General features: G+C 37.9%; 1 protein-coding gene across 1 annotated transcript in view; it reads right to left on the bottom strand.

The window, feature by feature from the left end:
- Nucleotides 1–18,260, bottom strand: part of LOC134662809 (CD151 antigen-like) — a 227,749-nt gene that overhangs the window by 70,566 nt on the left and 138,923 nt on the right. The gene's annotated exons all lie outside the window — the stretch shown is intronic.

Below are 18,260 nucleotides of genomic sequence, written 5' to 3' on the forward strand. Positions count from 1 at the left end.
TCTCTTTTGTTTTTAGGCAATTGGGTACTTTCCTCTACTTACGTATAATAAATTATTTCACACCGTGCACAGGAAAGTAGCCAATTGCCGTAAAAATAAGGTCAATATGTTAATTATGTAGGTATATAATATGTGCAACAGGTACATAATAAGTGTTTTTAAAGTTCAAGGGGCGAAGTATGTATGTATGTATGTATATAGGTATGTATGTAGTTATATATACTTTATCGTACATAAGACAGGTTAAGATACAATTCAACAAAAAGTATACAATGTACAAAGGCGAACTTATCCCTTTAAGGAATCTCTTTTAGTCAAAAAGAAGAAGTTTTAAGCTACGTCTAATTTTGTAACAACGTGCCCTTAAAATTTAAGACCTATAGTTATGTTTATGTAGGTACAGTCACCAGCATGAATAAATGACTATGGGCAGCCGTGCAAAAATATCTGATGCTCCTTTGGAGGCATAAGTATATGACGACACTACCTCGGTAAAAATATGTGATCTTTTGTGACCAGCAAAAATATCGTTAGTCCGTATCCGCATAAATATCGGATCGGGTCGCTTAAAAATATTTGATTACTCATAAAATTCAAAATTATGTGATTACTCTCATCTGGAATAAATATCTCTCCACTGTAAAAGCAAATACATCGGATGGACTACAGACCGCCTATTTATCTGACACGTTGGAAAATTACAAATATGTTATCGAACTTTAAAAACGAACCATACATGTTTGGTATAGAGCCGTAAATTGTATAAAGTGATTTGACAATTCACGAAAAGAGTGCCGACTTGTCATTGTATATGTCTGTCTCACATTATATTCTATCATCGATTTGACGGAATAAACTGGATATAATTTTGAATTGTAACGTATTGCAATCATGAATCTAGTATATAACTGGATCTGGCATGAGGGGTGGGGAAAATGACAAAACGGGATAGTCTTATGTATCTTTCAGTAGGAGTAGCAGCGAAAGCGCTATTATTGTTTGTCCTTGTCAGTCTCACAGGTTGACCTCTTCACAGTGGCGGATTTGCAGTCTTTGCCGCCCTAGGCTCAGACCCTGTAGCCGCCCCTTCAGCATCAGCACCCATCATATTGACTACATTTAGGTCAGGCAACGAAAAGGAATAGAGGGAAATGCTTGGGACACACTTTTAGCTTAGTAACTTTGTTTGGACTCGTTAGGAGGTGAAAATATCAAAAGTCCCCGGCCGTAGCCCTTGAGCGGGGGTAGGGGTGTTTGATTTGAAGGTTCCATTTTTCGGTTTTTCGCTTATAATATCTTAGAAACTATGCGTCGTTGTGACATAATCGTTATACAAAATGAAAGTTGATTAAATTTGCTACAAGTGTTATACAGTCGAGTTTTTCGATAGGTATCTTGTTTAGTTTTTGAGATAGCCGCTCTTGAATGTCTATAATTTTGCATTAAATTTCCATCAATAATATTCACGGTGCTCACGAGGAAAGGAACCCGAAAGATTTTAACAGTGTAGCAGATCTGCGAAATCGACTCCACACTCGCGTTCGCGGCTTCACGCTGCGATTCGCGCACGAGTGTGGAGGGCCCTATACAAGCCCCCCTCCAGACTATTGTGCGTGAATCGCGACGCGACTTCGCGGAGCGAACATATTGCGACGTTGACGTATGACTCCACACTCGCAAACTTCTCGGTGAACTTCGCAGTTTAGTTCGGGCCAAGATGGCTGAAAAGCATCAGCTGATCGAGTTTAACTGTCATTTATCTACTTAAGGCATCATACTTGCTGTAGCTATTTTTTCATTTTGTTTTGTTGTAAAACCTTAAAATATAGCCGCTATATATAATAGAAATAATATTTATCTTGCAACTGATGAGCCAAATAGTTGTATTGTGGAGTCTTGCAAGTTCGCGCTTCGCGCCTCCTTTGACGCTGGCCGAAAAACCGACAAAAAACGGGGAACAAGGCGCGAAGGCGTGAACAATCTGTGAAATCGACGCCACACTCGCGTTCGCGGCTTCGCGCCGCGATTCGCGCACAACTGTGGAGGGCCCTTAAGATATCGAAAAACTGTACTAAATAAAACTTGCTTTCATTTCATTTTGTACAATGATCAGTCGTTAGAACGCATAGTTTCCGAGATATAAGCGAAATACCGAAAAATAGGACCTTCAAACCTCCCTCTTCCCCCGGCTCAAGGGCTACGGCCGGGGACTTTTGATATGTTCACCTCCTAACTAGTTCAAACCAAGTTACGAAGTCAAAAATTGTGTCTCAAGCATTTCCCTCTATACTTTTTTTTGAGAATTCGTTGCCTGACCTAATTTTAAGTTATTTCTTGTTATCATCAGCGATTTTTTTGTCACAATTTGCCGCCCCTAATATCTCGCCGCCCTAGGCTCGTGCCTACTGTGCCTTATGGGAAATCCGCCACTGCCTCTTCATCATTCTTTTTTATGTAAGAAGGAGGTTTATTACACATTGTCTATTAAAAGTCTACCTGAATTATGTCACAATTTAAAATTGCAAAGAAATATGTGAGACAGACATATGCAATGACAAGTCTGCACTCTTTTCGTGAATTGTCAAATCACTTCAAACAATGTAAGGCTCTATGCTATCCAGGTATGGTTCGTTTTTGCCGATTGATGACATATTTCATAATTTCGTGTCAGATATATAGGCGGTCCGTCTGCCATCCGATGTATTTGCATTCACATTGGAGAGATATTTATGCCAGATGAGAATAATCACATAATTTTGATTTTTATGAGTAATCAAATATTTTTAAGCGATCCGATCCGATATTTATGCGGATACAGAGTAACGATGTTTTTGCCGGCCACAAAGCATCATATATTTTTACCGAGGTAGTGTCGTCATATACTTATGCCTCCAATGGAGCATCAGATATTTTTGCACGGCTGCCCACAGTCATATATTTTTGCTGGTGACTGTACCGTTGTACACGAAAATACATTTCCTGGTACTTAGACAACGCCACAATACAACATTTATTTATTGTTTGTTTTAAATATAAAAAAAATGTAAATGTAGTTAATAAGCAATAATATATTATTTCCGTTTTCTATACAGTTTCTATTGTCTGGGAGAGGACACTGACTTCTGTAACACAGGTCTTTACCAAGCTCATCTTACAGCTATCTGTACTTGTTTTTGTCAATAAAAATAATTATTTTATTTTTTTATTTTATTGTAGTACTGTAGCTTTTGTGCAAAATACAGGTAGAATGTATGAGGCCCAATACATTCCACGACTCTTCTCTTTCCGCACAAAGTCTACCTAAAGGGGTTTCGTTGCACTAAAAAGGAACATTTTTACACTTAGTCTATTACTCTGTAGTGTTACAGACCCTCATTACACGCCTTACGGAAACCTACTGCCGTATTCGAACTTCAAGATATTCACAAGAGACGACTCGTACTAGATCCATTCTAGATACGTTATAGCTTAGGTTTCAACTAGTTCTCTTTTACAGCGCAATTCGGGCAACCAATCTCACTTTTACGTTAGATATCTATTAGATGTGAATTAGATCTCTAAGTCATATCTTGTGGAAATCGTTCAAGAGTATCTCCAGAATCGCGCAAATGTCAAAGACAGGTTAGATCTTAAACATATCGTTATCGTATCTTGGTGATGTCTAAAAGATATCTAATAGATGTCTATTTCAAAATCAGAATCGGGGCCCTAGCGACATGCTGCGACATATTCTGTAACAGTCTGTCTTGACGTCTCCAATTTAATTGCAACCGTCAGTAACAATGCAATACCCCACCCGTACTAAATTAAAATAGATATATTATACGTTATTATAAGTATATATACATATATAAGTACCGTGTCGCCGAAATAAAATATTTTTTAGCTTGTAAGATTTTTATTATTGTATGTACTTATGTTAGTTTGTAAGGTATGTATCTATGGGCCTTAGTTGCCTGATAATAAATGATATTTGATTTGATTTGATTTGATAAGTATAGAGGTAAAAAAACGTACTCTCGCAAAACATTACACTGCTTTCGGGCCCGATTCGGATTTTGTAATAGACATCTATTAGATATCTTTTAGACATCGCCAAGATACGATAACGATATGTTTAAGATCTAACCTGTCAAATTTGACATTTCCGCGATTCTGGAGATACTCTTGAACGATTTCCACAAGATTTACTTAGAGATCTAATTCACATCTAATAGATATCTAACACGATCTATCGTAAAAGTGACATTGGTTGTCCGAATGGCGCTGCAAAAGAGAACTAGTTGAAATCTAAACTAACGTATCTAGAATGGATCTAGTACGTGTCGTCTCTTGTGAATATCTTGAAGTTCGAATACGGCAGTTCTTCGTTTGAAGCCATCGCTATTTTTAGTCGCCAGAAGCTGTAGAGTATTCCTACAAAGTGGTCTATATAAAATCCGTCCCAATTTGAAATCGGATCTGTCATAGTGGCACCAAATTCCATTCTATTCCCTTTTGTTCATTGTTTCTGCAACGAGTAGGTACTATCGTGTCGCGAACGAGCGAGCCCGTTAGTGCCCGCCTCGTTTGTCAACGAGTACGACTTGCTCTTAAAATATTACGTATTGTTCTTAGAATGATATTTATGTAGCTCTGTATGCGACAGTGAGAAATGACAATCGCGTCACGACTCAGGCCCCAATCTGTTTTGTACCGCTCCGTCTGGTCCCACCCCTAAAATACACAGTGACTGCGCAAATGTAGGTCGGTATTCAAACAATCGGTAGAAAAGCGCTAGAAGAATAGCTATTTCCCATGCACAGGCTGTTAAGATATTAAAGCTTAACTAGTTCCAAATATATACTACGAAAACTAAAATCCTCAAACTTGGCTACCGAGAAGAAAAATCATTATAAACATACGTGCGCTAACTCGGGTCACGAATAGGTTCTAGGTATAGCGATGATTATTATTAAAGTTTATTAATGTATGTATGTAGGTATATCAATATAAATTACATTAGCTCATTGAAAAACCTCTATTAATGTAAAGGATTATGTGTATAATAATTATTAAAGTTAATTGACTTTAAGAGTCTCGATATTAGATATGATATCGAACTTCATATTGTGACGTTAATTATAAAAATGTATTAATGTAGATATATAAAACACATTTGCTCATTGAAAAACCTCTATTACTGTGATGACTCAATTAATTAATACATTTTTATAATTAACGTCACTTTAGTGCCTATTCGAGCTACGAGTTAGCATACGTATGCATATGAATTAAATAGCTTTTCTACGTCTTACTAAATGCTCACATTCTATTATTACGAATGTAAAACCTAAGGATTTTTCTACAAACTGGGTAAAAAAATAAAATCGTCTGTCGTATTAAATATAATGTAACATTTTTTATTAGTTAACGTGTGTACCTGACGCGAGCGTTCAGAAGATCATGCATCACGCTATCTCCGAACCCGGCCTAGGGTTCCAGCTGAGATAATGATAAAGGAACGCTATAACTTACTTACTTTGCAAATTCCCACAGGAACGGATGAGAGCCTTCTAAGGCTTTGTTCTAAAGTAAATTTATTTATGTCTAGTTTCGTAGAAGTAGATTAGATATACCGTTTTATTAAATCCACGTACCCATTCTTTTGTTCCTCGGTTTAATATTTCAACAGCGCTATTTTTTTTCATTTTATTGCTGCTTTAACTCTACGCACTTTCAGGTACACCTGTGAATTTAATATACAAGTAATTGAAATACCCAGTACCCAGTGAAGTATACTTACCCAGTGAAGTGAAAGATTGTAAATCATTAAAAATGTTTAAAACCAAACTGAAAAAATATATCAGTGATAATGTATATTAATTATTATCATCGATATCTGGATGTCTGTAATTGTAAACCATGCATGAAATTCTTTATAGTTTAAGCTCATTGTAAGTGAACTTTTGTTCTTTATGAGTAATAAAAATCTTTAAACCCATAACACCTTAAACGATTAATATGTTATCAGTCCATTTAAATTCTTTTTTAGGGTAACCCTAATATTACTAACCTTCTGGTCGTCTGTGTGCGTCTTTGGGCTGTATGTCAAAAACCGTAATAGACAGACAGTTGTAATAATCTCAGTGTGTTTTGTTTAAATAAAATAATGATTAAGGGGAGGGAGAGGAGCAGCAGCATGAGACATAATGCACTCCGAATAGCTCACTCAAATCTGGAGCAGAGCCCAACTGAGGAAATACCTACTGTAATGGAAAAATATTTAGATAACAAAATACTTCTATGAAGCCGGACGGGCGATTAAATCTGTGTCTCGAATAGTGTCGATGGACTGTCAAGTTGGCAGCGATTCCGTGTTGCCAGGGAGATAGGTCTGAATCCCTTCGACACCAGTTCGGTCGACAACTAGTTCTTACCAAAATAATTATTATCATTCTCGATGAACGGGTAGGAATGTATAGATTGTCGAGTCTTCCTTTCCCTTTCTTAAAAAATATCATACCGTGCTTGTCCAGCAGCGTTTACCACGCTCTTGTCTAATTTCCGTATTTAGAATTTCACGTCAGTTTTGTTAAATGCCTTGGGATTGTAACCCTGGCAACATCGAAGAGGAGGCCCCGAGGGAGTGATTCCGCCATTTTGGGACTTGATTTCTTCCCCGACCTAGCCGGGGTCGGCTTTATATTAAATAATTGGGACAACGTTCTCATCTTTGCCTGCCCTCAGGTGTGCCTTGAGGTTAACCGTTTCCCGAAAGGGCGAACCAGGAGCGTCCTGGGCACTTCGGAGTTGATATTCGATCACTCATTAACCCCGGCAAGACGATTTTCCTCCGACAGGAGGTGTCTACTAGGGGCGCGGCCTTTGGTAGGCCAGATTCTGTGCGAGTCGACCTGTGCAGCTGGCCCCGCCAGAGTCGGAGCTATTGGAACCTCCGGCCATCTGGTCCATCTGGTCGAGAGAGAGCCGGAGGAAATATTCACGTCCCACGAGCGATGATCCGATTCAACGAACGTTGATATTGCTGTTACTAGGGTCTTGTTGTAACGCTCTACGGTGTTGACCTGGGGACAGTAAACGGGGGTGTAGTGTAGTTGTGGGATATTGTAGTTGGCGAACAACTTCTGAACGTCCCTGTTCGGGCGCCACTGTAATACTTTTATTTTAAACTAAGGGTCCTGAAGGGGATAAAACAAACAACCCGATAGTGGACAGGTACAATTTAATTGCCAGCCTGGTTAGGGGGGTGTGTAATGGAAAAATATTTAGATAACAAAATACTTCTATGAAGCCGGACGGGCGATTAAATCTGTGTCTCGAATAGTGTCGATGGACTGTCAAGTTGGCAGCGATTCCGTGTTGCCAGGGAGATAGGTCTGAATCCCTTCGACACCAGTTCGGTCGACAACTAGTTCTTACCAAAATAATTATTATCATTCTCGATGAACGGGTAGGAATGTATAGATTGTCGAGTCTTCCTTTCCCTTTCTTAAAAAATATCATACCGTGCTTGTCCAGCAGCGTTTACCACGCTCTTGTCTAATTTCCGTATTTAGAATTTCACGTCAGTTTTGTTAAATGCCTTGGGATTGTAACCCTGGCAACATCGAAGAGGAGGCCCCGAGGGAGTGATTCCGCCATTTTGGGACTTGATTTCTTCCCCGACCTAGCCGGGGTCGGCTTTATATTAAATAATTGGGACAACGTTCTCATCTTTGCCTGCCCTCAGGTGTGCCTTGAGGTTAACCGTTTCCCGAAAGGGCGAACCAGGAGCGTCCTGGGCACTTCGGAGTTGATATTCGATCACTCATTAACCCCGGCAAGACGATTTTCCTCCGACAGGAGGTGTCTACTAGGGGCGCGGCCTTTGGTAGGCCAGATTCTGTGCGAGTCGACCTGTGCAGCTGGCCCCGCCAGAGTCGGAGCTATTGGAACCTCCGGCCATCTGGTCGAGAGAGAGCCGTCGACTGTCGCTACAGTGCAGCTAAGCCTTTCACTACTTTTTCCTAAACTGCGATTTTGGACTATTCACCTTTTAGTATTAACTATCCAATAGCGCAATCGACCAAGTATCACCAACAATAATTAAAACCCGGTTAGATAAATATAAATTTAGTTTACTACCAATAAGTCGTTAAGTAGTGTTTAAGCTCAAAAGTGTAAACTTAACCAGGCTGGCAATTAAATTGTACCTGTCCACTATCGGGTTGTTTGTTTTATCCCCTTCAGGACCCTTAGTTTAAAATAAAAGTATTACACTACCTCCGCCTCCTGGAAAACTACAGCAGCACTAGACCCTACGGGTTATTCCCACTAGTTACCACCAAGTTGTTACCAGTGGTAACTACTGGGATTTTTTTCCCGCCTCTTACCACTGGTAACTACTGGGAAAAATAATTCCCAGTAGTTACCACTGGTAACAACTTGGTGGTAACTAGTGGGAATAACCCGACCCTACTCAAAGCGTTCCCGCTAGTGAATAAAAAGTCCACTTATGACACATAATACAGGGTGCTTCCTGTAATAGGAGCAATAAATTAAACTAAAGGCTGTACTCCTCAAACTGACCAACATTTGTTCAGCAACTTTTAAAAAATATGAATCCTTTAGACTTCCTCTTTTTCATACAAAATAAATATTGCCTTCAGTGTACGCTGACATCAGTGTGTTTGACGTTGCTTGTCACACTTTAAACATAACAAAATTTGCAATACATTGCGTCTTAGAATAAACTTTATAGTGTAATAAAAATCAAAACATGAGTTATTTTCAAAAGTTGCTGAACAAATGTTGGTCAGTTTGAGGAGTACAGCCTACAGTTTAATTTATTGCTCCTGTTACAGGAAGCACCCTGTATATGATCCACACAAAAAAGCCACAGCCTAGCTAACCCCGGGTAACAAACACGTGACTAGGGATCTTGATAAATAAATATAATGTTGGTATGATAGAATTCTTATATTATTATTGATATGTTACAAGTCACAAGAGTTGAGCCTGCCAATCGTAAATCGCTCTCTGTCTCTCTATTGCTCTTGTATAATCGAGCAATAGAGATTTTTATATATTGGCGGTAGGCCCTCTGGCCTAGATTCGAAAATATGGCTACTAAACGATAACTATTATAGGTACACTAGCGATCCGCCTCGGCTTCGCACGAGTTAACACAGACGACCGGTCTGGCCTAGTGGGTAGTGACCCTGCCTGTGAAGCCGCGGTCCTGTGATCGAATCCCAGTAAGGGCATTTATTTGTGTCATAAGCACCAGATATTTGTTTCTGAGTCATGGTTGTTTTCTATGTATTTAAGTATTTGTATATTATATATATCGTTGTCTGAGTACCCACTACACAAGCTTTCTTGAGCTTACCGTTGGGCTTAGTCAATTTGTGTAATAATGTCCTATAATATTTATTTATTTATACACCTTAACCTTCCTCAAGAATCACTCTATAGATAGGTGAAAACCGCATGAAAATCCGTTCAGTAGTTTAACTTGTTGTGCTTTATGAGCTGGTTCATACCGGTTTCAGTAGCCAAGTTCATAGGTAGAACGCCAAGGTTTACACAAGGGGTTAGAGTCTGTGAGGACAGAGAGGAGTCATATAATGTTTTATTTCGTTCCACAACTCTTCTCTTTCCGCACAGACTAATTAGGTACCTAAAAGATAACGTTTAAATAAATTGTGTTACAAATATACTTTTTCTCAAAAATGAACGGCAAAGTCGACGTTGCCGGTTAAAAAATAGGTCGCGAAGTGCGTAGTTTATGGTCATTCAAAAAATTAAAAAGTTAAAAACATTGCAGTCTCGATTTCGGGACTGCAATGTTGCATACAAATTACATTATTTAGCGAGTTTCAAACTTTTTAAAACTTTAAATGGCCATATCAAATGAAGGCATAGGTCCATTAAACAGCCAAACAGACGATCAGCTCTTATTATTATAATGTTGGTACCGCGACTATTTAGGTGTCTCAAATACGTTGGCGTATTTTCAGCAGAAAAATACACTTTTTTTTTAAAGGCGGCAAGCAAATCTTTTTAAAAATGGTTTTACTTTTTTCTGTAAAAATTAGAACGTTGCTTCTGTAAAATATTTCTATTTCTTGCACCATTTTTGAGAAAAGCACTATATATGACTCAGCTGGAAGGCTACTTGCTGGCTTCGGATTCAATTAAACGGACTCCCAAGGTCGTCCGTTTAAAACGAATCCTCAGCCTGCAAGTAGCTACTTCCGAACCTCGACAATAATGTACTATTATGAATAGGTTTAATTGTGTTATTTGTTTCTCCTAATAGGGTTGTAAAACATCCGACCGCAATAGATTTATTTAGCTATTTAATTTCGGTGCGAGGTCTCATTTGGCTCTCTTCCAACCTTCATTCGCAAAGCTGACCATTTTACCACAGCCAGACCAGTATAAGTCTGACTACCGATTGTGCATAGTCGTAACGAACTCGGGCATCAAAATATACGCCGGAAGCTCACAGTTGAAATGGAACGTTTTATGAATAAACATACCGGAAAACCACTGCCGAGCTTTTCCATCGGACCGCGCTGAAAATAGTAATAATTCTTGCCCTCTGACTTTTCGAGCGAAATGCCCTTTCTATGAAGTGTTTGTTACAAATAACCCCATATATCTATCGCGACGCGACTCATCTCATATAAGGAAAAATAAATGTTATTCATACAATCAATAACAGTTGGAAAATACAGAGGTAACTTTCACCTTTCCAGAATATCGTAGAAAATTAGTTTTCAAGACAAGGTTTGCCACAATAGATATACAGTGCCCATGTAATATGTAAATAAATAACTAAATCGTGAGAACCACGTAAAAACCCATATTATCAAGTACTCGTAACATTGCGTTGAATTCGTTCGCGCGTATTTTTATGTTGGTTGATGGTTCCTATTATTTTTCATGAACATAGGCAGCATCAATTAAAAGCGGCAAGTTCCCTACTCAAAAATAATTCTATCCCGATAAAAACTCTCAAATTTCATTCTCAAAACTTTTGAAAGCACTTTTATTGTTTTTTTAATATTTATTGTGTCTTTCTACGAAAACTAACTTTAAGTATATCAATTACAAATTTTCATCCACTTTTTAACCCCCTTAGGGTTATAATTTTTGTAAATCCCTTCTTAGTAGTTGCTAACGTTATATAAATAGTCTGAAAGTTTAGAAAAAATTAGCTTTCAAGTTGACACTGGCTGGGATGGGCGCCAGTCAGTCAGGCCTGTCGACTTTTACTTTTATATTTATTTATCTACATATATAGGTATGCTTATTCTTTTTTTCTCTACTTAGCTTTTCACTGTGTACTTATATGTAAGTAAACTTGTTGGGGTGCCAACCGCTGCTGGCCAACGATTGCCCGTTCAAGTTCCATCCTACATTTTAATTTACTCACACCCAGGGATTCGGTAGGTGTGGGTCCTTTCTAATACAATGGTGCTCCGTGGAAGCTGGCTTAATCGAAAAATTCCTCAGCCGGTGCTCCCAATTCTTGCATGATTGGCGACGCACGATGGATGCTCATCGGCGCTCGCACTGAATAATATTATTTCGATAAGAAGGTATAGGCGGTTGCTACATAAGACATAAGTGTCAGCTGAAACAAGAGTTCGAGTAGCGTCTATAATTATGAGTAGGTATGTATGAAATATGTATTATGTATTATGAGTATGTGTGTACAAAGTATTTAAATCTGTGTAGTCTATATTTGGTTTATCAGAATTATAAGTTTCCCAGTGGTTTAGAATAGTTCTAATAAATGCCTTTTTACTTTTCACCTTGCACCATTTTTAAATGTCTTTGTTTGGCCCGATGGTTGACTGGTAGAGAATGCCATTAGGCATTAAGTGCGCCATTTGTACCTAGGACATTATTTTGTGTTTACACTGTGGGAGTTACAGTGTGAGAGATCTAAATTGTTTTAAATTGTGAATGGTTTGTGGCAGGTATCTAAGCTTATTATTCTCTGGTATTAAGGAAACCTTGATAAATATAATACAATAATTACTTATAAACATGATGATGGACAAACTAAAGAAGAAGAACTGTTGTATTAATTTTGCTAAAATAGTAGGTGAGTACATACATATTTTATAACTACGAGTGCGCAGAGCCAGCATGCAGGCCCGCTTGACACCTGCGTTGCATAAGTATTGCGTATATCTGCAATATCTTCATCTAAGTATACTTGGGCGTACAAGTAGTAATTTTTGTCATATATATATATATATATATATATATTGATTTCCTAGTTTTTATTTATTAAAACCATAAACATAATTAATAACAAACTTAAAAATAAAAAGTAACCTAAAATTAAAACTACCAGCAAAACTAAAACTAATACCTAAAAAAGAAATAAAGATAATGTGGGTGACCTAGCCCAATATGTATATATTAGGCTAGATCACCCAGGTCCGATCCCTGTGGGAGGGTTCCCATAAGGCTGGCTGCGTTCCCCCTTTGGATGGCAATGCCGATCTGTTGGGCGAGGAACGAGCCAGCCCTACGGTCCCCGGTGACCTCGAAGATTTTTTTTGACAGCTGCCGAACTAGTAGATTTCCTTACCTTGTATAGTATGGCTCTTCTGAGGTGAACTTTTCGCTTCGAACCTTAATCTTTCAAACAAAGGCCATTGTCTCTATTATCGCAAAGCCAGTATCACAGTAGGTATCGTTATTTTAAAGATAAGAAAAAATAACAATGCTTGCAGCTGCATCTTTGTAAATTATTACATTTACCACCGCAAGCTAATAATTTAAATAAAACAATATAATAAATATGTAACCACGTTTCATTTTTAACACCACACTAAGTATCAAAATAATATGAGTGCCGTATCGCTTCGGGGCGGTCTATCGTCCTACACTACCAAAACGTAATATCTAGAATATCAGTGACATTAAATTTGAACCTTAATACTATGACGATACCGGTTGTTTTTCAATATGAATGTTGTGCTGGCACGTGCTAACGCTCGAGCAAGCGGCTTTGCGATAATAGAGACAATGGCCTTTGTTTGAAAGATTAAGTTTCGAAGCGAAAAGTTCACCTCAGAAGAGCCATACTATATAAGTCGTAACCTATGACAAAATTTTAGGTTTGCAAATGTTACAACTGGGTTTGCAAATGCATGTAAATAGTTAAAATGTAGGGATTCTCTGGAGTACTGTTATTTAGTTTGATTTGTATTGTTAAAATAATCAATGCTAATAGGAGTAATAGGTATGTCATGTATACCAAAACGAAGCATTCATAAAAAAAATGTGGTGCAATTAATACGATTGGTATAATTATTATACGAGTGTAACATACCTACTTATTTATTAGCATTGTGAGTCAGAAACTATCTACGTCATTATTATATCCTGAATTTAATAAACAGCTCGCCTTGATCCGTGAATGCGTGCTTCAATATACAATGTACTCATCTACTTGTAAGCTACGAGCTTAATACAAATTGCTACGTAAATACTACGTAATAATAAGGGAAACGAACACATAATGACATAACTTATATACTTAATACGAATAGGATTATGAATTTCTATCTGTCCTGCTCGAACCTACGTTGCAGCAAACTAGAGTGAGGACGCGCACAGAACCAGTACATTATCAATAAATACTAATAATTCAAAAGCACTTTTGAGAATAAGGTACTAGAAACTGGAATTTTGTTGACGATGCAACTTTGTAGATGAAACATGTTAATTTACTCGTATTTATACAACCATGCATTTTCATGAAATAAGAACAACACGCAGATATTATGCCTTTACCAAAATTCGAGAATGCGTTTTATAAGCAGGTACGTAGGTACCTCTCTTTTTAGGGTTCCGTACCCAAAGGGTAAAAACGGGACCCTATTACTAAGACTCCGCTGTCCGTCCGTCCGTCCGTCTGTCGCCAGGCTGTATCTCACGAACCTTGATAGCTAGACAGTTGAAATTTTCACAGATGATGTATTTCTGTTGCCGCTATAACAACAAATACTAAAAACAGAATAAAATAAAGATTTAAGTGGGGCTCCCATACAACAATCGTGATTTTTGACCGAAGTTAAGCAACGTCGGGCGGAGTCAGTACTTGGATGGGTGACCGTTTTTTTGCTTGTCTGTTTTGCTTGTTTTGCTCTATTTTTTGTTGATGGTGCGGAACCCTCCGTGCGCGAGTCCGACTCGCACTTGGCCGGTTTTTTTCTTCAGAAAACTCGCTTTATTCGGTTTAATTAATCGGTTTATTATCGTTTTATTCAAAAGCTTTTTTCACATATTGCTAAAACTAAGGATATTTGGCAGAAATCCACTTAATTGACTAGATTTTATCATCCTACTATTTATAAGATGCCCACATTTATAAAAACAAGTAAAACGCCAAAATTAAACGTATTTAATATTTCTAGATAAAACTTATTATAAATGCGTCGTTGTGTGAAATAATATAACTTTAACCATCCAAACACCTGGGTATGTAAGATATTTTTTTTGGTAGGTAATTATTTTCCGATTTAAATTAACTTGTAATCACTCAGAGGCCTGTAAAAAGGCCTTTAATTTGATTGTATTTTGAATCTTTATTGACTTTATTTGTTTTGGCAAGTTATTATTCCTAATGGTCGGCTAATTATATAATATTGGAATATTTAAGGGAAAAAGTTAGTTGAGTACTGGGTGGATTATTCGTCAGCTAAAGGTGCATGGTTAGATTACCAAGTTGGGCAGGTTTGGTATGATTAATTTTGAGAATTGCGATAAATGGCAAGGTTTAGACTTCAAAAATTCGCTTAACGTACGCTTGTACTGAATAAACAGAATGACCCTTTAACTTAAAACTTACGCACCGTAAAAAATTACATACTTTTTGATTTCGTTTTCTTTTAAATTGAGTTAGGTTTCACTGTATTCACGAAGTCTATCGAGAGGAATACAGTAAAAATATTATATCCTTCGTATTTGGGTACCTACCGTTCCTCATTCACTGTAAATACCCGTAAAACACACAGAAACTGTAACTACAGCGGATGACATAGATTTTTTATAGTAATAAAAAATATTCGAATATTCGAAACCTGAGCGGCCGAATATTCGAATATCAAAACAGGTCAAATATTCGACAAATTCGAATATTTGAATATTCGAATTGCAAGCCCTAGATAGCACCCTAATCGGTCAGTTGGATCAGTGCGGATTAAACGAACCGGGTTTATCTACTCATTCCTATGCGTTTGTTTTGTTTCATTAGCGCTAGTTAACGAGCTTGAGCTTATTTATCCGTGAGCCTATTTCGGCGCACGCTAAAACTAACAAAACATTATAATTATTCATCATACATTATTTTAGGTACCTACATTTTGTAAATTACTATACATTTAAAGGCTTGGTTTGTGTTTGGTGTGATTATAGTTTGTTTTTAACTTTGTATAATAACCTATGTACTATGTCCGAATTGTAGGAATAGCTCTAAAGTAACATTTGGACATTTTAACCAGGGATGTTGCGGATGCCGATTTTTTGACATCCGCGGATGCGGATGCGGATGCGGATTTTTAAAGGCTCACATCCGCGGATGCGGGTGTCAAGATAGTACCATAAAAAAACGTCAAATATTACATTTTAGTAATTTTTATTTCAAAAAACCGGCCAAGTGCGAGTCGGACTCGCGTTCCAAGGGTTCCGTACATTAACTCCTACTCACGCTTGACTGCTCATTTCTAATAGGTTTTTGGTTAATGACTAAATTACCTAGCAGTCTAGCACTTATGCCGATGTTAAGACGTTCCTGTACCGACCTGTTCCACATCCGCATCCGCATTAAATCCGCATCGATTTTATGCGGATGCGGATGCGGATGTTGAAAATAATGCGGAAGTTCCGCGGTTGCGGATGCGGATGCGGATATTCGCAACATCCCTGATTTTAACACAATCCAACTGTAATGCATACTCGTACAAATATTCTTCATATTAGCAGGCGTGGCTCACTCCGAGATTTATTCAACTGTCTAGCTATCACGGTTCGTGAGATACAGCCTGGTGACAGACGGACGGACGGGCGGACGGACAGCGGAGTCTTAGTAATAGGGTCCCGTTTTTACCCTTTGGGTACGGAACCCTAAAAATTATGCTCTTCTATACTGTAAGTAAATATTCTTGCATGGCTGTTAAATTTATACCTACATATTTGACTTATATATTATTCCCTGACTGCAAGTTATTCACGTTTCACGATCTGCATAGCATCATTCAACAATATAAGTATTTCAGCTCCTAACAACATTTGGGCATTTAACCCGTTTCTAAATAATGAAATAACCAAAGCCAGTTATGGAGTTCATAAATATAAGCCACATGGCTGTCCTCTCGGCCCTTTACACGTAAACCAAACATTCCTTCGAGCCGAGTTCAAAGGAAAACATCTAAATAATATTTATACACGCCCATATTATAGTAGACAGACGTGTTTAAAATTTGATAATATCTACTTATTTGGATAAAATATTCGTAGGTACTCCATAAACTAAAAAAAAGTTTCATATAAATCAAGGGTGAACAGGCACCTTCTGGGCAGGCTCGCTCCATCGTAGGCCACGTCTTCGCCTCGGCTAGTCTGTGGCCATGAGTATAAGCCCATATACCCTTCTACTATGTAATAAGCTGCATTTTTGATGCCTAAATAAATCATTTTTCATTTTCATTTCATTCATATATAATAAAAAAAATATTAAGAAATAATATGTTACTTTGTATTTGTATAGTAAAGGGCTCATTTAGACGGCGCGCGAACTCGCATGCTATTTTAGTTACTTAACCACAATTCAGCCGACCGATCAAAATAAATAACACAATGTAATGAAACTCGCATGCTAGTTCTTGCACCGTCTGATGCCCTAAGTGTACATCAACTATACTTGCGTGTATATAAATATAAGAGTACTTATATAAATACGTATAATACGAGCCCCCGGCTCTCCCCACGTGGTATTCGGTCTGTCATTGCGTAGGTGTAGATAAAAAAAACACCGGCAAAATGCGAGTCGGAATTGGACTAGTCAGACTTTATATAAAGTTTATTTTTACCTTAAGCCAACTCATGCTTGACAAAAGCGGAAAAAGAAAAACACATTCTCAGAATTTCAACTGTCTACCTATTTATAACTGTTCCTTAGATGGAGTCCGCTGACAGACAGACGGACAGCTTATATAAGCTTAGTTCCAATTGTCAACCCTTCAATTACGGAACCCTAAAAACTAAAGAACTTACATAGACATGCCTAGAACTATTTTAACAGTACTGTATATGCATATAACGGATCGACGGAAAATATAATTACTTTCGCGTTCATAACATATATTGGTATGGATTTTTGAAGTACTATACTGAACCACTGAACCGGAAGAGATCAATCAAGCTGCCGATAAAATAGTTTTTAGAAAAAATAAAAGAGAAAATACCGCCCTCTTTTATCTCGGTACACTAAACCACACAGCGTTTAGTTTAGGAAACAGGAACATTTTGTTGGTTGACATAACAGTTTTCGTTGTTTACTGACAATAGGGAAAAAGCCGAGCAAGCAGACTTTATGCCGCCACCGGCGCTGTGACGCCTTTGTATTCCGCTTTTTGATCACTCCAATATTGTGCGGGCAACCAAACGCTGCAAGGGACCTAACAGTAACGATTTGACAAATAACTGTTACATTTCGTTAGGGCTTGCAATATCGGACGGTTTCCAATTCCGGAACTGATTTTCGATATTGGGTCTCAATCCCGGAATTCCGGAACTGGTTCCGGAATTAGGGTTCATCATATTTTTATTAGATTTTTTGATTAAACCTACATAAACTATGAAATTCTGATACTTTACATTTATAAAAGAAAGTATTGTTTTAGAGGAATTTAATTTGAAGTATTATTTAATCGAGAAATATCAATAAATTGAGTAGTGCTGTCTTTGGACCTCTTATTTTAGCAACTTACTATGGTCACTTGTATTTACTTAAATGATACGACGTATTAATTAAGGGAAACAACAGATGCTAGCAAACGGCTTGTTGGTAACAATACCGCCGCCGCATCAAATTGACTCCACAGCAACAGCGATGACGTCACGTCACCGGACCGGTTAGCCGGCGACGGGCCCGGGGACCGGTCCGCGGGGGGACGGGCAGAATCGGGCAGAGCGTCGCGTCCAAATTAATTATAAATAATAAGAATATCTTTGTAACTACC

The sequence above is a fragment of the Cydia amplana genome, chromosome 3 (assembly GCF_948474715.1).
Source record: "Cydia amplana chromosome 3, ilCydAmpl1.1, whole genome shotgun sequence".
In the NCBI taxonomy this organism is placed as follows: domain Eukaryota; kingdom Metazoa; phylum Arthropoda; class Insecta; order Lepidoptera; family Tortricidae; genus Cydia; species Cydia amplana.